Genomic DNA, 20,729 nt, shown 5'->3' with positions numbered 1-20,729 from the left:
TGGACTGCAAGGAGATCCAATCAGTCCATTCTGAAGGAGATCAGCCCTGGGATTTCTTTGGAAGGAATGATGCTAAGGCTGAAGCTCCAGTACTTTGGCCACCTCATGCGAAGAGTTGACTCATTGGAAAAGACTCTGATGCTGGGAGGGATTGGGGGCAGGAGGAGAAGGGGATGACAGAGGAAGAAATGGCTGGATGGCATCACGGACTCGATGGATGTGAGTCTGAGTGAACTCAGGGAGTTGGTGACGGACAGGAAAGCATGGTGTGCTGCGACTCATGGGGTCGCAAAGAGTCAGACACGACTGAGCGACTGAACTGAACTGAATATTCCATTGTATATACATACCACATCTTCTTTATCTGTTCATTTGGCAATGGCCATTTAAGTTGCTTCCATATCTTTACCATATTTAGTGAAGTTAGTCAGACAGAGAAAGACAAGTAACATAGATATCATTTCTATGTGGAATTTAAATAAATAATACAGATGAACTTGTTTACAAAATAGAAATAGACTCACAAACATAGAAAACAAACTTATGGTTACAAAAGAGGATAGTAGGAAATGGAGGCGATAAATTAGGAATTTAGGATTAACATATATACACTACTGTTTATAAAATAGCTAAACAATAAAGACATACTATGTAGCATAGGGAACAACAGGACATGCTGTATAGCATATGTATAGCATATTATACTTAATATCATATAATAATCTATAATAGAATATAATCTGAAAAAGAATACATATGTATGTATGAATAATGAATCAATTTGCACACACTTGAAATTAATACAACATTGTAAATTAACTATACTTCAAAAAATTAATAGTAAAGAGACACTTGAAGAAAAACTTGGCTTTTAATACATCTAGCACATAGGGAATGGTTGGGTTGATGAGTCAGTATGAACACATAGCTAGCTTAACTGTACTTCTTATGAAACATAAGGGAATTAGAATTGAGATTCTAGTTATCAGTCTCGGTAAACTTTGTATGAGCTCGTTTCCCCTGAGTTATATCACTCCAGTATTAAATACTGAAAAGGTAGACTCAGAGGCTGTGGATGTGAGATGGTGAATTTGGGGTAAGAAAAATGCTTCTTTCTTGGACCTCTCCGGACCCCTCCCTGCTGACCTCTCTAGCTATTGTTTTTTGATTGCCATGTGACACATTTTCTATCCAAAACAGCAACACCCTGTTCAACCCCTATTTGCTGCCTGGCTGTTGTTTTCACATAGCATAAATCAGAATAATACCTAATATCTTATTTATCTTTTCTAGCTGACAAGAAAATCAGATATGATAAAATACTTTTATTTAAGGTGCTAAAAATGTGTACAGTAAGATGTTTTATTATTAACAATGATAAGAGTCAGTTCAGTTCAGTTCAGTCGCTCAGTCGTGTCCAACTCTTTGCGACCACATGAATCGCAGCACGCCAGGCCTCCCTGTCCATTACCATCTCCCACTGTTCACTCAGACTCACATCCATCGAGTCCGTGATGCCATCCAGCCATCTCATCCTCGGTCGTCCCCTTCTCCTCCTGCCCCCAATCCCTCCCAGCATCAGAGACTTTTCCAATGAGTCAACTCTTCTCATGAGGTGGCCAAAGTACTGGAGTTTCAGCTTTAGCATCATTCCTTCCAAAGAAATCCCAGGGCTGATCTCCTTCAGAATGGACTGGTTGGATCTCCTTGCAGTCCAAGGGACTCTCAAGAGTCTTCTCCAACACCACAGTTCAAAAGCATCAATTCTTCGGTGCTCAGCCTTCTTCACAGTCCAACTCTCACATCCATACATGACCACTAGAAAAACCATAGCCTTGACTAGACGGACCTTAGATGGAAAAGTAATGTCTCTGCTTTTGAATATACTATCTAGGTTGGTCATAACTTTTCTTCCAAGGAGTAAGCGTCTTTTAATTTCATGGCTGCAGTCACCATCTGCAGTGATTTTGGAGCCCCCCAAAATAAGGTCATCCACTGTTTCCCCATCTATTTCCCATGAAGTGATGGGACCGGATGCCATGATCTTCATTTTCTGAATGTTGAGCTTTAAGCCAACTTTTTCACTCTCCTCTTTACCTTTCATCAAGAGGCGTTTTAGTTCTTCTTCACTTTCTGCCATAAGGGTGGTGTCATCTGCATATCTGAGGTTATTGATATTTCTCCCGGCAATCTTGATTCCAGCTTGTGTTTCTTCCAGCCCAGCGTTTCTCATGATGTACTCTGCATAGAAGTTAAATAAGCAGGGTAACAATATACAGCCTTGACGTACTCCTTTTCCTATTTGGAACCAGTCTGTTGTTCCACGTCCAGTTCTAACTGTTGCTTCCTGACCTGCATACAGATTTCTCAAGAGGCAGGTCAGGTGGTCTGGTATTCCCATCTCTTTCAGAATTGTCCACAGTTTATTGTGATCCACAGTCAAAGGCTTTGGCATAGTCAATAAAGCAGAAATAAATGTTTCTCTGGAACTCTCTTGCTTTTTCGATGGTCCAGCAGATGTTGGCAATTTGATCTCTGGTTCCTCTGCCTTTTCTAAAACCAGCTTTAACATCTGGAAGTTCACGGTTCACGTATTGCTGAAGCCTGCCTTGGAGAATTTTGAGCATTACTTTACTAGCATGTGAGATGAGTGCAATTGTGCAGTAGGTTGAACATTCTTGGCATTGTCTTTCTTTGGGATTGGAATGAAAACTGACCTTTTCCAGTCCTGTGGCCACTGCTGAGTTTTCTAAATTTGCTGGCATATTGAGTGCAGCACTTTAACAGCATCATCTTTCAGGATTTGAAACAGCTCAACTGGAATTCCATCACCTTCACTAGCTTTGTTAGTAGTGATGCTTTCTAAGGCCCACTGACTTCACATTCCAAGATGTCTGGCTCTAGATTAGTGATCACATCATCATGATTATCTGGGTCGTGAAGATCTTTTTTGTACAGTTCTTCCATGTATTCTTGTCACCTCTTCTTAATATCTTCTGCTTCTGTTAGGTCCATACCATATCTATCCTTTATCAAGCCCATCTTTGCATGAAATGTTCCCTTGGTATTTCTAATTTTCTTGAAGAGATCTCTAGTCTTTCCTATTCTGTTGTTTTCCTCTATTTCTTTGCATTGATCGCTGAGGAAGCCTTTCTTATCTCTTCTTGCTTTTCTCTGGAACTCTGCATTCAGATGCTTATATCTTTCCTTTTCTCCTTTGCTTTTCACCTCTCTTCTTTTCACAGCTATCTGTAAGGCCTCCCCAGACAGCCATTTTGCTTTTTTGCATTTCTTTTCCATGGATGGTCTTGATCCCTGTCTCCTGTACAATGTCAGGAACCTCATTCCATAGTTCATCACTCTATCTATCAGATCTAGGCCCTTAAATCTATTTGTCACTTCCACTGTATAATCATAAGCGGCTGCGAGCCAGAGCACTAAGCGTGGCCGAGAGGAGCTACCCCGTGTCCGCGGTCAGTAGCGGCCAGGAGGAGACACCCCACGTCTGAGGTCAGGGGCAGCCGGGAGAAGCCACCTTGCACCCAAGGCCAGGGGTGGTAACCCTGAGGAGCTAGCCCGAGCCCGAGGCCAGGACTGGCAGCCAGGAGGAGCAACCCGAGGAGTGGTAGCTGCGCAGGCACAGGAGGGCCTAGAGGCGCTATCCCACGTTGAAGGTCAGGAACGGCGGCGGTAAGGAGATACCCCTTGTCCAAGGTAAGGAGGAGCAGCTGTGCTTTGCTGGAGCAGCCGTGAAGAGATACCCCACGCCCAAGCTAAGAGAAACCCAAGTAAGATGATAGGTGTTGCAAGAGGCATCAGAGGGCAGACACACTGAAACCATACTCACAGAAAACTAGTCAATCTAATCACACTAGGACCACAGCCTTGTCTAACTCAATGAAACCAAGCCATGCTTGCAGGGCAACCTAAGACAGGCGGGTCATGGTGAAGAGGTCTGACAGAATGTGGTTCACTGGAGAAGGGAATGGCAAGCCACTTCAGCATTCTTGCCTTGAGAACCCCATGAACAGTATGAAAAGGCAAAATGGTAGGATACCGAAAGAGGAACTTCCCAGGTCATTAGGTGCCCAATATGCTACTGAAGATCAGTGGAGAAATAACTCCAGAAAGAATGAAGGGATGGAGCCAAAGCAAAACAATACCCAGTTGTGCATGTGACTGGTGACAGAAGCAAGGTCCAATGCTGTAAAGAGCAATATTGCATAGGAACCTGGAATGTCAGGTCCATGAATCAAGGCAAATTGGAAGTGGTCAAACAGGAGATGGCAAGAGTGAACGTCGACATTCTGGGAATCAGCGAACTAAAATGGACTGGAATGGGTGAATTTAACTCAGATGACCATTATATCCACTACTGTGGGCAGGAATCCCTCAGAAGAAATGGAGTAGCCATCATGGTCAACAAAAGAGTCCAAAATGCAGTACTTGGATGCAATCTCAGAAATGACAGAATGATCTCTGTTTGTCTCCAAGGCAAACCATTCAATATCATAGTTATCCAAGTCTATGCCCCAACCAGTAATGCTGAAGAAACTGAAGTTGAACGGTTTTATGAAGACCTACAAGACCTTTTAGAACTAACATCCAAAATAGATGTCCTTTTCATTATAGGGGACTGGAATGAAAAAGTAGGAAGTCAAGAAACACCTGGAGTAACAGGCAAATTTGGCCTTGGAATGCAGAATGAAGCAGGGCAAAGGCTAATAGAGTTTTGTCAAGAAAATGCACTGGTCATAGCAAACACCCTCTTCCAACAACACAAGAGAAGACTCTACACATGGACATCACCAGATGGTCAACACTGAAATCAGATTGATTATATTCTTTGCAGTCAAAGATGGAGAATCTCTATACAGTCAACAGAAACAAGACCAGGAGCTGACTGTGGCTCAGATCATGAACTTCTTATTGCCAAATTCAGACTCAAATTGAAGAAAGTAGGGAAAACTGCTAGACCATTCAGGTATGATAAGAGTACGTCTAGGTAAATGAAGAGTTAAAAATCTGATAAAGCCACCTGGTATTTACCATATGTGTTGATTAGATTCACTGTCTTGTGTAGATAACTATATTTATTTAAAAACTAACTTTATGTGTGAAGTTACATAGAAAAATGTTTAAAAAGTTAATATATCAAAATATAAGTAGTGGCTTTATCTTGATAATAGGATTTTAAATTACTTTTTTCTTTTCTTGTGAATACAGCTATATTTTATATTCATTTTATAGAAATATTCATATACCATTATATATAACATATCTGCATTAAAATATTGATATAATTATACGATATGTTAATATATAATTATATATTGTATTGCATATAATTATATTATTTTGTATATAATTGCCTGTTGTTTAGTTGCTAAGTCATGTCATACTCTTTTGTGACCCCCACGGACCATCACCCCACCAAACTCTGACCAGGGGGTTTCCCAGGCAAATATGCAGGAGTGGGTAGCCGTTTCCTTCTCTGGGGGATCTTCCTGACCTAAATACATGTCTCCTGCATTGCAGGCAGAGTCTTTACCAACTAGGCCACCAGGAAAGCCAATAGAATTATAATTATATACAATTAATTATATTATGTAGTATTATATATGTTAATGAAGATGTGACTATTAAATTATTAAAATAATATTGAATATATCAATATCTTTATATTTTAAATATTCAATAATACCTATTTTGAAGATGAAACAAAAGTTACTTTTAATAGACCTCACTCAGCTTTTTATGTAGTTGTTGAATAAATGATATCCCTGGTAACAGGCAGGGTGATAAGGGTTGTGAACCATAGTTTTCCTATGTCAGTCAATAAAAGCAGTATCCCAGAGCTCTGAAAAATGTGACCCAGCCCACCTTTTGAACACAGTACCCAACTCAGGCTGTGGGGCTGTTTCAGAGCCATGCTTCTACTCAGAGTTTTCCAACAGATGTTCTGCGTTGCTTTCTCTTCTTTTGCAAATATCAACAGTTCTTACAGAGGAAAACAAAGGGCAGCATTAGAACCAAGATAAGGAAATGTGAAAGAGTCAGTAAAGCCTTCTTGACTTCAGCTAAGGAATAATTAACAGAAGAACTTGGTTCAGAGAAAATTAGTTGCTTCTCTTCTAGGAACTTCTCTTGCTGGGACACAGTCCAGCTCATGCAGCCTGGGAGAATGAGTAAGAAGGAAAAGGGGAGAGATTGGGACCTTTCATCTTCTGTGAAGAGCAGTCCTTAAGTCGGTTAACAGTCGTAAGTGTTCATGTCCGCTGGCCGGAGCACAGAAACACCTGTAGACAACTTTCCATTGATTGGTCTGCTTGCAGCGAGAGAGAATGGATATCAATGGGGAAATGTGGGGTACCTCAAAAGGGAGCAGTTAGCGAAGGATTCTCATAGATTGTGAGGAGGGGGGTGAAGTCATCATAGGAGAGTCTTGGCAGAGATTGCTTAGAATCCACCAATTACAGAGTTGCTTGCTCAGTGGCTTAACCTTTAGAACTGAATCTGTGAAGGGTTACTCTGTGGTCAGTTTTCCTGTAGTCACTTAGAGCCCATGAGTCAGAATGAGCTGGTGTTTAAAGTTTGAGTTTACATAGTTATCTTCCTTTTCTGGTGTAATACAGTGGATACATTTTGTAAGTCATGATATAGTTATGCACATTACGGCTTTTATTTCAATTCCATTGGGTGAATGCATTTCAGGGGAGAAAGAGGGAGAGGAAAGGGCAGAAAGAGATGGAGGAGGAGATACAGGCACTTGAGCATCCCTTACATGTGAAGGATAATGTTTGTAAATATTGTACACATGATTCTGTGTACTTTACTCTCCTTCCAGTTTTATTCAACAAACTGTTCCCGTAGAAAAAGCAATAAACCCTAGCAAATCTTTCCAGAGGTTAAGGTAAGACTTTCTTCTCATTTGTTTGTCCTTTATAAAAATCAGATGCTTAACAAATCTCTCCATTTCTTGTCATCAACACGATTAGCCATTTAGTCCTTGGACTTTGCCACTATTTCCCGTTGATCCTAAAAATATAATACAGAAGTTGCAGATGCCTGCTGGGGACTCTTTACCCAAATGGTCCTGAGGCTTCCTGTTTTGGTCCATTCCCACCTCCAAGAGACATGCTCTTTGTGAATAAGTCACTGTATCTTTTGTCAACGTCAGCATTTGTTTCTCCTACCAAATATTTTACCCATTGGATCAGAAAGCATGACCCATGAAATCGACCTCCCCCCCATATTTTTTCTTGTCCTTTTCAAAGTTGGCATCAGATGTGTCAGGGTCTGAATTAATCCATATTTCTCCAGGCTGTTCATTTGATGCAATTGGCATTTTTATAGCTTTCTCTCAGATCTTTCTTTAGCCTGAGAAATACCCCACGGCAGTAAAGGGTAGCTGGAAACCTATTCTGATCTGGGTAGATAGAAGGAAATAGAATTTGCATGAAGGCTCATACTGAGACCAAAATTAGGGACTAGAATACACAGTAACTTTCTGGTTCTCATTTCCTCTTCAGATCCCTCAATTCGAATACTCCAGCTTTTGGTTCTGTCTCTGATACAACCATTGACAATCATCGAATTCTAAGAAATCATTACAGAGCCACAAGTAGTCCTTCTTTTTGCAAATCCTCATAGATTTGCCACAGGAAGGAGCCAGGAGTAAGACACAGGAGGTGAAGGCAGAAAGTTGAAACATGGCTGTGGCCATTGGCCTTTTGGTCGGGTTTTCTTCATGGCTTCACCCAACTTTTCTTTGTTTTCCCTTCTTTATTTTATTTTTTCCCTAACTTTTCTGGAGTTATGCACCTTGCAATATATTCATACACTGTGAAAGATGGCAAGTTTCACATGGAAATGAGATGTGTCCTTCATTAGATTTCTTTCCTCTCTGCCTGGGGAAAAAAGTGTAACTCCTTTGTTTCAATCCTTTTTCTGTGAGAGGCTGTTTCATCATAATACAACACAATAAAATGAAAGAAAATACTCCCTAATAGACATGTTTTTGCATATGTAAAATACTCAGAGCCATATTTTAAGCAGACTCAGAGAAGGCCAAGGACCCTAGAGAGATCAAAGCACTGCCGTGGCTTGGCTAGGGATACCAGGATTGGTTAGTGTAGGCTGGGTGATTCATAAACTAATTTTGGACTCAAAAATTTTACTTAATTTCCTTAAACAGCAGCTCCCTAGAGTCACATTACATTTGACAGGAATGGAGGGGGCAGGGTCTTATGCTGGTAGAACAGCTAATACTAAAATGTGATTCTGACACTGAAGAATTGGCTTTTTGAGACTTGGATTTCCCCTTGAATTGATAGATTTGCAAAACTAAGCCACAGCCTTCTAGGATACAAACAACAATCTGGTTTGAAAAGCAGTTGAGGGTCTTCAGAAAAGATTCACCATCAGGCAAGCAAGTTATGGATTTCACTCACTGAGCCAACCACAGAGACCGGTTTGTGGGCCTGGTGAAATTGTTGTGTTTTTATCCTAGTCCAAATAACAGGTGATAATTTGTGTCTTTTTACTTCCTAGATAGATTTATTGAAGAAAATTCTGAACATGACATGAATTTAGGACTGTTTTGGTGCTCCTTTGTGTTCCTTCTGTATGGAATGTCCCTTTCCCCAAATCTATTTTAAAAACTCCTGTCCAAATAATATGCCTCTCCATGTGCCTTCTTCCCTCGACTTCCCAGGTTGAATCCATTACTCCATTCTCAAAGACCTTCTTTATGGCCAAATGGACTCAGAGCTGATTCAGAAATGCTGTTTGTGTGTGCGTGATAAGTCTCTTCAGTCGTGTCCAACTCTTTGCGACGCCATGGACTGTAGCCCACTAGGCTCCTCTGAGCATGGAGATTCTACGGTAAGAATATTGGGGTGGGCTGCCATGCCCTCCTCCAGGGGATCTTTCCGACCCAAGGACTGAACCTGCATTTCCTGTAGCTCTTGCATTGCGGGTGGATTCTTTACTCCTGAGCCACCAAGGAAGCCCAGAGATGCTGTTAAGGCTTCTTGTATCCACAAGCTTAACACAATAGCTTGTTCACAAGGCCCTCAACAAAATGGACTACCTCTCCATTCCTCTTAGAAATATTTCCAGGTTGCCATGTAAAAGGGTGATCCCATAGAGGAGGTTTCACACAAAATCCATTCTGCCCTGTCTCTTAGGCCATAACTGGAAAGTCTTTTCTTTACAGAAGTTCAAGTGTGGACTTTTTACCTTGGACTTCACCCTTCAAAAACTGCTCAGAGAAATGGTAATTTCAAGTCATTCTTTAAAGGGAAAATAGGGGCTGGGCTGGATAATTTCTTATGGACCTCCCAAACTCTGCGCCTCCCTCAGCACATTCACAGAAAAACTGTGCCATGGGTAAGAGGACTCTTGAGCCGAAGCCAGAGGCCTGAATTCCTTCCCCAGTTGTACCACTGAGTTATTTGGATAAGTGCTCCATCCCTGGGACTCAGGTTCATCATCTATACACAAGAGGGCTAGGTTCAATGATGTCCAAAAATACAGCTTCCGATTCTGACAATGGTCTTAAAATATTAACAGTCTGTGAAATACCAAAGGCGGCAGTCCAATTAATGGCTATTCTTCTAATCTTGGTCTAGCAGGTGGTTTCCTCATCCTCCTGTTGTTCAGAAGTTCTTCATCATTAAAATCATTGTGTGGAATGTTGTTTTCCGTCTTGTGACCGCTCTGCTTGCCACTGCCTTCATGAAACTGCACTGCTGGTGACAAGACTCCTGGAGAGCTCTCTTCCGTGCTGTTGTAACATAGGGGTGGGATGGAAAGCGTGCTGGACTGGAAGTCAGGTATTGCGAGGCCTAGCCTGGCTCTGCCACTGACTAGCTGTGTGGCCTTGAGCTTGCCAGGTCCCCTCGTGGGGTCTCCACTTCCTCACGTGTTAACTGGGGGATGTGAACCGGATGACCTTTGCAGTTCTTTAACTCTTGCATTCTATGGATTCTAAGCAATGGTATCTCCCTAGAGAGTGAGGGCTGAATGGAAACTTGATGTCACACCACTCCAAATACCAAACAGTTATTATGGAATTCTAGCAATCAACACCCTCTTCCTGCTCCCCACCCCCACCCGCCTGCATTAATGGCATTTTCAGAGCCTTCTGTTTATGACAACATGTCAGTCCCAGACTAATTGTCACCTTTCCATCAATGTCAAAGGTAGTTAAAGGAGTCTTTTTACTTAGAACTCTCCTGATTTTCCCTTGGGGGGTGGGGATAAGATGTGCCCTGAGGTTCTGACACTCCTCTAATGTCTGAAAGCCTATCCTGGCTCTATTGTCCTTGATTCCTGTCTCTTCCAGATGTGTGCTCATTTGAGAAATCCCACCAAACAGAATCGCTGTCTATGTTATTTGATATTCATGGAATTGACCAGGTCAGCTTATAAGCATATGCGAAAAAAGATCAAAGTACAGAAAGGAAAGCAAGGAAGGCACTCTTTTCTGGAAATTCCAGCACCATGTAGGGTTAAAAAAACTGGACTATGAGGACAGCTACCTCAGTTTGAATCTTTATTTGCCTCTGAGTCAGTCATGTGGCAGAAGGAAGTCTACTTTCTCTGCCTCTGTTTTCTTATCTGTTAAATGGGGCTGGTAAATAAAAGTACCAACATCACAAGATTAATGAAATAATATAATATATGTTAATTAGGAGAAGGCAATGGTACCCCACTCCCATACTCTTGCCTGGAAAATCCCATGGATGGAGGAACCTGGTAGGCTGCAGTCCATGGGGTTGCTGAGGGTCAGACACCAGTGAGCACCTTCACTTTCATGCATTGGAGAAGGAAATGGCAACCCACTCCAGTGTTCTTGCCTGGAGAATCCCAGGGATGGGGGGAGCCTGGTGGGCTGCTGTCCATGCGGTCGCACAGAGTCGGACACGACTGAAGTGATTCAGCAGCAGCAGCAGGAGCATATGTTAATTAATGAAATATATATACAAACTAGTATAGGGTCTAACACAGGGTAACTTATAATATTAAGAGGACAGTGTTTTACATTATTTCTGACTAACCAGCATTTGCACTGTGCCTCTTCTGCTGGTGATACTAGTTTGGCAGCAGCTCATCTCTACCCACTCCACTGAGTCTTTGTCCCTCTGCACAACTTTGTCATGACTCCTATGAGATCTCACTGTTCTTGGGTAATTCTTCCTCCTAACACTTCCCACCCACCCAGGGAAGCTCTAACTCCTGACCTGTGCAAACAGGCAACTTATAGCTACCCTTTGGGGAGAAGATGCTTAACCACAGAAGGTGGTTTAATCATTACTTTTGATGGGCACTCAACAAGCATGAGGTATACAATTCACACACATTTAAGGCATGTTATGTTGCTCAAAGAGGAAACAAACATCCTTCATTTGCAGAACTTGCTGAGTAGAGAGCTGGTCTGTGTTAATCTTTCAGTCACCAATTCTATTTTTTCTCTCCCTATTTCCCTTCCTTTAATACCAACAGCTAAGATTGTGCAGTGTGCAGCAAAAGGAATCAAGACTTTCTCATGAGGTAGGGCGGGAGGAAGTAGAAGCAATTTATTTAATATGCTTTATCGATTGCACAGCACATTTACTCCATGGGTTCAAGGCACCACGTGTCCATTCTCTCAAAGGCAAATCCAAATCACTTACAGCATCTTTAAGGAAATTCAGAATTAAATGGAAATATGACTATGAAGCCATCAGCTAAAAAGCACTGACTCCTCATGGGGGATTTTGCTTTTTTCTTTCTGTCTGTCTCTCTCTCATTTGTGTCATCTTTCATAGCAGTGTCCTTGAAGAAATACCCCTTGGGCTTTCCTATAGATCTTGAAAGGCCAGTTCTGGGAAGAGGCAGTAAAAACATCCAGACCATAGAACTAAATTGAGCAAGATACCTGATCTGGGCAATGCATCACCATAGGTAAGAAAGAAATTATTTAAAAAACAAACTACACTGTATATAAATTTGGTTATATTTGTAAAAGTCAAAATATGTGTTTAACAACACTCAAACTATGCAAACTCTATGTGCGTAGTTTCTATTAATATATAAAGGATAAGTATTGTGGTAGTAACTTATGTGAGGACTAGCCTAAACAGTTCTGATGACTATGAATGGCTGAATAGGCCAGGTATCTGTAGGAAAAATGCAAATTATAATCAAGGGATGAAGCTAGGTAGCATCTAGAAATTTGGAACTGGATGTCAGTTCTGAGATTTATGCATATCATGTCAGAAATCAGAAGTGTAGCAAATGTGGCTTCAAGAGGGTTGAAACAAGTGGCTCTGAAGGACCGATGCTGAAGCTGAAGCTCCAATACTTTGGCCACCTCATGCAAAGAGCTGACTCACTGGAAAATACCCTGATGCTGGGAAATACTGAAGGCAGGAGGAGAGGGGACAACAGGGGATGAGATGGTTGGATGGCATCACCGACTCGATGGACATGGAAATTTGGGAGATGGTGAAGGACAGGGAAGCCTGTCGTGCTGCGGTCCATGGGGTCGCAAAGAGTCGGACGTGATGAAGCAACTGAACAACAGCAACAACTGGCCTAAGGTCATATCACAAAAGGACGGCAAAGGGCCATATTCAAATGATCCGTTTCTTAGACTGTGGACCAGCCCTGACCTAGGCTCTGTTCTCTCTCACTCCAGCTAAGAATTCTCATCTGTGTACTAATGGTAACTATAAGTACTTTTAAGAATTAATTCCTCATGGGTCATGGGTAGATGGAGAGAACCCAGACCAAAGAGGCAAAGGAGCAGCCAATTGAGATTACACCCTCTTAAAAACGAATGCTCTTTTCTGCCTACTCTCACCTCTTTGCTGAAAAACCAACAGCTGGGTCCAAGCTGCTGCAGAGTTCAGATTTTTTTGTTGAATGAAAGAAGCTAAAAGCAATTCATGTAATGCATTTTACTGATCGCACAGCTCATACGCTTTCTGGGTTCAAGATAGCACATGTCCATTCTCCTAAGGGCAAGTTCAACTCACCCTTTGATTTCTTTATAGGATTTTTCTCTTCTGCAACAGAGTAAGGAAAGGATGGTGTGTGTGTGTGTGTGTGTGTGTGTGTGTGTGTGTGTGTGTGTATAAGGGGGTTAGGGAGAGAGTGACAGACAGAGGTAGGAAGGAAGAAACCTAATGGAAAATACTTAAGAACTAAAAGGAATTTGTATTTTAAGGAAAAGACAAGATCTGGGAAGGACAGTCTACCAATGTAATGCAGTCTTAGAGAAGAGGGTCTAGAGAGATTTCGGAGTCTGGATTATGGAAAAATAAAAGAATTCTTTGGAAGGTTTTGTATGTGTTGTTGCTTGGTACCAAGGAAGCAGCCCACCAAAGGTGTTATTTTCCAAAAGAGAAAGGTTGTGAGAAAAACACTGAGGAAGGAAGGTATGGCTAGTTTATGGGTGACTGACAGCACTGAGAAAAGAGACTTTCCAGGATGAAGGGCAGCTGGGCTGGGAAGAAGCTAAGCTTTACGTGCAACATGGGCTGGACATCTGCCGAACTTAGCCTAGCTTGGGCTCTAGAATATTTGTGCTGCAGAGGAGAAAATCCTTGGACTAAAATGGAAGGATTGAGAGGTTGATTTTGCACATTATTTCCTTCGGCAAGGCAGGGTGTACCATGAAGATTAGAAGAGCAGGACATGGCCTCTGTTGGATGCTGGCAGACTTGGTCTGCAAGGACTGTGCGAGGGGGTCCCTGGCCTGGGAGCCTGAGTTTCTGTTAAAGCCAGTGTGGAGAGCTTCATTTTCTATTCTCCATACTTCAGCTGCTGGTAATTTACAGGGGCAAAGACTTAGATCCTGACTGCCCAGAAGTCTCTGGGTACCTTAAACCAATTACAACTCTTCACTCCTGCTGCAGATTTAAAAATGTATCTGGGATAATGTCAAACAGCATCAGGAAAAGACTTTGGGCCTCAAATAAAGCGGCAGTGACCTCCTTACCCTCAATTTTCCCTGGATGTCAGGACACCCCTCCACAGGGTGAAGGAGTGTATAAATTTAATCTGGTTGTTCATAGCAGGGTTGAATGGAGGGACCGATCAGTTGTCACTCTGGGCAGTGACAAGCTCGCAGCCTGTCAGTAATGGGCAATGAAGCACAAGCTGCCATTAGATACACCCACGCTACCCGAGGAAGAAGAGAAGGGATGCGGGAATCTTCCCAGGATGCCCTGTGGGGATGATTTTTATAGACCTTGAGAGAAAACGGCTCCCTAAATAGCAAGGGAGAGAGGTCCCAGCCCCAGCCAGTCAGCTGACTCCTATTCAACCATCTTTTGGAAACCACTGGACAGCTATGATTCCTCTCTCTCTGGGTCTCTCTGCAGATCTCATGACACATGTTTGTCTACAAGGAGCCTCTTGGGTACTCCTTTTACTCAAAATCTGGTCTGTAAATTAGCAGCCTCAGCATCAACTGGGAGCTTGCTAGAAATGCAGAATCTCCGACCCCACCCCAAGCCTTTTGAATCAGAACCTGCATTTCAACAAGATTTTCAGATGACTTATATGCATATTAATCGCTGTTATATGTGTGGTGCAAAGTCATGTCAGTCATGTCTGACTCTTTGTGACCGCATGGACTGTAGCTGGCCAGGCCCCTCTGTCCATGGGATTCTTCAGGCAAGAACACTGGAGTGGGTTGCCCTACTTCCTGACCCAGGGATCGAACCCATGTCTCATGTCTCCTGGAATGGCAGGAGGGTTCTTTACCACCAGCGCCACCCGGAAAGATTCACTGTTGTATGGAATTCCCTAAATATCTAGTTTGACTGGAAGCAATCATATAGACACAGCAGCTACTTCTTGGACAAACAGCAGTGACTTCCTTTTATATAATATGGAATATAAACATTTTTAGCCAATTCAGCTGAGCTGGATTAAGTAAGGAAAAAAACATCAGTTCCCTGTGGCAACCAGTTTTGTAGCTTCCCACAGAAGCCAAACACAAATCCAAGAGAAAGGAAATGCAAGGAACCATTCAATTTCTCTTAGACTTGAAACTTGATTCCTTCCAGACTCAAGGTCAGTGTTATTTTCATGGCCCAATTGAGCTGTTCATCTGTCTGAACATTTGAGTGTGTGTGTGTGTGTGTGTGTGTGTGTGTTTGCCCACACCAATCTAAGCATTCTCATCAGCAATTAGATAATTTCTAGATCAGGTAATGTGCTTCATCTCTTTCCAGCATCTTTCATCTCTTAAAAAAAATTTATGGTTCCTTTTGCCATAGGTACACTCTCTGTGAGAAGATAGAGTGAATAGTGCGTTAGGGAAAGCAAGTGAAACTGTTGTGTTAAAATAGCCTTAACCCCTCTGTGCTCATCACCACCAATTTCTGCCTGTTCTCACCACCCCTGGCTCAGTCCATCCCTGCCCTACTCACTGTCAGATCCCTGACGCCAAGGGAGGACTTGGAGGTGCCCAGAGGCAAAGGTGAGAGCACTACTGTATCCTCTTTCTTTATCTACAGGAGGATGGTGAGAGGCTGCTCTGGAAGGGGAGACACAGAGAACGCAGAGTCTCCCAAGCCCTGGAAAAAGCACCGAACCAGAAAGTTCATCCAGAGTTAATCTTTGTACTTCTTGCCCTTTTTTCTGCCCCACTGATCCCCAATCAACTTAGTGATCAAGTTTCCAAGGGTGGCATAGTCTCCCTGCTTCTTCCTCTGCTCACATTCTAGCTATTATCAAAGCCCTGTCTGAAAGTCGCTGCATTTATTAATTCAAATACTAACCGAGCTTTAATGAGGTGCTTGTTACTGTTCTAGTTGTTACAAGTGCATGGATAAATGAGGCAGAATCCTGACCACTTGCAGTTCAGTGTACAATAATGAAATGAGTGTGGGCTTTGGGGCCAAAATTGACTGTCCTTGAATTCTGACTTTGGAAATATACAGTTAAGTTGTTGAAATTCTGCAAGACTCATTGCTGATGCAAGCCAGTCTTCTCTTAAACATGAGATTGTAAGTATCTTAAATATTATATCCAATTAGGTACCTATTCGCTGTTTAATAAATGCTAAAAACTAAACCAAATTTGAATGCAGTTTAAACATCAATATATAGGAAAGCCTGCAGCCCAGCTGTGTTACCAACTAGCTGAAAGTCTTGGATAAATCATTTAACTTCAGGGTACCTTACATGTGAAAAGAAGAAATTGCAAAATTTCAAAGATGCATTCTAGAAATTCTTACACATGGTTGTTCTCTAGGATTCCAAACTTTTGTGAAATGCTACACCACTCTTCTATGACTAATGCCATATTCATAATTCACTGAGATTTGCATATATATAATATATAGATATACATATATAAAATACATCTTATATCAACAACATGTATTTATTTTGTTACTTTCTGTATGAGGTTGAAAATTCATGAGATATTTCAGAATAAAAGATGCAAGACATCGTAAATAAGCCTTTGAACTTGTTTAATACAGAATTTCCCAAACTTATCTAAATTCTTCTCTCTTTTTTTTGTATAATGCCAGTTAACAGCTTAGCTTTCCCTAGCATGTGCAACTCACAGAAGCTTGGCTTTCTACATTTTTGAATCTCAGTTTGGATTGTCTGCAAACTATCTCCAAGTTCCATTTCGTGTAGTGATTTTCAATGTCTCTAAGTCACCAATGCATACTCTGCTACTGACTAGTGAGTGAAATGAAGTCACTACAGCTCTGACCAAGTCCAGCTGACTCCCTGCCCGTCATTCCAGCACCGCTAGTCCCAGCTCCAGATATTGCCATATTGGCTAGACTGCGGATTCACAACAATCTTCTACTATAATCCTCAAGAACATCAGGAGTTAAATAGAAATATTTCTACCTTTGGATGTAGGCTCATGTTTTAGGCCACTGGTACCCTGGCTAAAGATGGATTACCATGCTTCTCAAGGTATTGGTACTCTGTTTAGAGAAACGAGGTGGATAATCAGCAAGCTCTTTCAATCTCATTGGTGAAAGTCCAACCTTCTTGAAATACTAGATACATACCAGTGAAATATGTAGTGACTTTAAACAATCCTGACATTTGGTCAGCAAAGTCCAACATTTTTTTCTTTTAGAAATGATCTAACCACATATTCCTAATGCCAGAACCCATCTTGGCCCTTCTATTAAGGGCAGCATTTTGCAGTCTGATGGAATTATTTCAGTCTCAGGGCTGAATCATGAGAGAAATCTGAAGACATTGTTTGAAAGCAGAGCCTGTTTTCAGAGTCTAGAGTGGGGCCATCAGTCTGTATCTCCAAGTAGTGTCTTCTCAACTCTTCCCTGTCCCTTGTCTTGAATATTGGACTCTGAGGATGGCTCCTATTGGTGATTATGGAGAATCACAGAAAGAAGAAACTGTTTCTTAATTCAAGTGGTATGGTCCTGGCTGGAGGCACAACTGTTAATTGGCCTGCACTGTTTAGCAGCTAATTAAATTAATTTTTTAATAAGAGTTACAAGTGAAGTACTCACTCTTCAGTGTCTTGGCTCAGTAGGATATTAAATGAGTCAGACTTAGGTCTATGGACCTCCCCCGAGAGATTGTTCTTGGAAAAGCCAGAGTAGATGGTACAAAGATTAAGCACTTCTCAGCAGAAATGCGGCAATATCATACCTTGAGTTGTTTTATTGTTTTTGTATTACAGCCAAGAAACAGGTGGCCAACAGACTGCCACAAGCCCTTTTATTTTCAACATAGCAAATAACAGTTCTTGAACTTGAATGTCATGTGAAATTGGGATTGAAAGACAGACTTCATTGCAAGTCGATTTTTGATCTTTAAATGAAAAAAAGAAGCCATGGCTATCAGGACTCTCTAAGTCTTGCAAACCATCCTCAAGCCCTTGAAGCTTCTTTGGTCACCAGGAAAATGACAGAGGGCTGACTAATAGTGACTTCAGTTTGCAGATATCATTTCATCCATCACACTGGTGATTCTGGTTTCTCTTTACAATATTATTGATGATCAGTTGGGGATATTACTTATGATGGATGAAGCTGAAGCGGGCTAGCAGAGCATTCTCTGGGCACAGGTAACAGAAATGAGAAGCTAGGTAGATAGAAGAGTTCCAGAATTATTAGGCTTCCTGCATTTATGTAGAATGAACAAGTCTAGAGTTCTAACATACAGCATGTTGACAACAATTAATAAAACAGTATTGAAACTGGGAATTTGCTGTGAAAGTGGATTTCAGGTGTTATTATTATCAAAAGTAAAGGTAACTAAATATGAGAAGACAAGTCAGTTAGCTTGGGACTGTAATAATCACTGTGTGTGTGCATCTCAAAATACCCTGTTGTATACCTTATGTACTGTTTTTATTTAAAAATCAATAAATCAAGACAAAAGCCATTATACTTTCATACTTTTCAGGTGAAAATAGAACTGAGCTAGAAACTAGGCAGAGCTGGACACAGATGAGGCTTTCTTTCCAATGTTTCTTTACATTAGTGGGAACGAGATCACACACAGCAACAACACAAGGAAAATCTAAAAAATAAGATATGAAACAATGGCTCTAAGACAAATTGTCGAATAGGTTTGGTATCAGATGAAGAAGAATTAATCCTTGCTAGATACTCTCATTTATAATTCCTGGTGGCTCAGATGGTAAAGAATCTGCCTTCAGTGTGGGAGATGTGGGTTTGATCCCTGGGTTGGGCAGATCTCTTGGAGAAGGAAACTGCTACCTACGCTAGTATTCTGGCCTGGAGAATCCCATAGACAGAGGAACCTGGCGGTTTACAGCCCATGGGGCTGCAAAGATCCGGACACAACTGAGCGACTTTCATTTCATAATTCCTTTAGGAACAAATTATTTGAAATAAATTTTGTAGCACTTTGGATGCAGAACTTTATTTTAGGTCACGGGCAGAACCAAATCAATGGAAAAACAGGGTTCTTTGATTTGAGGGACTCTGTGTCTCCCCTTCAACATTCATTCACTCAGCAGCTGTTTTTTGAAAACCTATTATGTGCTGAGTTCTCTTTTTATCTAAATATTCAGAAGTTAAAACAAAAAAGGCAAAATATATTTTTCTATAAAATAGAAAGAAAGCTCCATTATAGTGGGAAGAGAAGCAAAAATGAGGAAACAAGAGAAACATCAGGAAAGATCGCCTAAGTTAGTCATAGGTTCCAAGAAGATAATAGTTCATAAAGAGTGATGGTGGAGTCAGCTACTTCAGATTGGATGATCAAGAATATCACTGCTTCTGGCAGGATGGAGTATTTCACAGTAGAGCAATGCTCCAGCGGAAAAAAATGGACAAACTAACAAAAATCTAACCAGACAAAAGATAAAAATCATCTGCGTAATTGCATCATAGAAATATCAGAGCCCTTCAGACCAGAGTGGCTAAATTTCCAGAGAGGGGGAAACCTGTGGAAAATGAGCTGATGGCTCTGCTTCTGCTTGGGTGAACTTAGCATAGATAATAAGTAACTGATATTATCCTATGCATAGCACCACTGCCGGGAACAGAAAAACAAGCAGATATTTCAGTAGTTATACAGATGTGAGGGACTAAATTGGAGATTTGAGAGGCCTAAAACATATAGCCAGGCTCCTGCTCAGGCAGTTCTCAAATTTGAAATCAGGCAAGGCTTTTTGCTAAAAAGTTTCACCGAAATCTACTGACAAGCAGGGCAGAGGAGATGAAGATTAGAGTCCAGCACTTTCCAATAGAAGATGCCTTGGTAGCTCACTGGGAGTCACGTAGAAAGATCCCTGGCTCCCAATACTTTACATTCCTCCCACATACAAATATGCTCATCTACCTTTCCAATATCCTCCCAGGTATCAGGCCCAAGCTTGAGCTTTAGAATCAAATCCTCTAAATTGGGTCACAGTGCTGTTGAGGTTATAACCTCCTCAAGTAAGGCTTATCTCAACCTTTAGTCTATGACCTATAGACTAAAGAAATCAGTTACCTGTCCTTCACCTCCGCTCCACATCCAAGGGGGAGACAAAGACCAAAAAGACTCCCCCTATCAAAAAGTAGGGAGAGGCAGGAAGCGCTTTGTGGTTTCTGATCCACACCTGAGCACACGATGCTAGTTCCTGATTAGAGTCCAGTCCTGCTTCTCGGGAATGGTTCCATGGGGTCTGGCTCTTCATTCTATTGGCTAGACTGAAGCAAAGGGCCATCCTTCTTTCAGTGGGAGAGGGACCCACGCACAGGCTTGGATATGAGGGGTGTGGCTCATTAGGGCATCTTTAGAGGATAACTACCACAGATAACTACCTCTTTCACACCATCCTCAGAGATATGTCTATTGCTACTTTAAAAAGAGTGACAGGGGATGCGATGGATAGCCTGGTGACTGTAGCTGACAATCCTTATTGGATATTTGACAGTCTCAAAAGAGTAGGTCTTAAAAGTTCTATCACAAGAAAAGTCTATAACTCAGTGTGGAGTTAGATGTTAACTATATTTATCTCAGTGATCACTTTGTAATACATACAAATGCTAAATCATTATGTTAAACACTTGAAAATAGTATAACCTTACACATCAGTAATATCTCAATATTTTTAAAAAGTAAAAAAAGGAAAAAAGAACCAGAGTGAAAAAGCATTTAATTTTCTACCTGGATTTGATGCTATACTGGCCTATTGACTTCAAGATATTATTAAGGTTAATTGTCTAATTTTGAAAAATAATAAGAGATTCATTTGTTTTA

Source organism: Oryx dammah, unplaced genomic scaffold (genome assembly GCF_014754425.2).
Source record: "Oryx dammah isolate SB20612 unplaced genomic scaffold, SCBI_Odam_1.1 HiC_scaffold_21, whole genome shotgun sequence".
Classification (NCBI taxonomy): domain Eukaryota; kingdom Metazoa; phylum Chordata; class Mammalia; order Artiodactyla; family Bovidae; genus Oryx; species Oryx dammah.
This window is presented reverse-complemented; position numbering follows the sequence as displayed.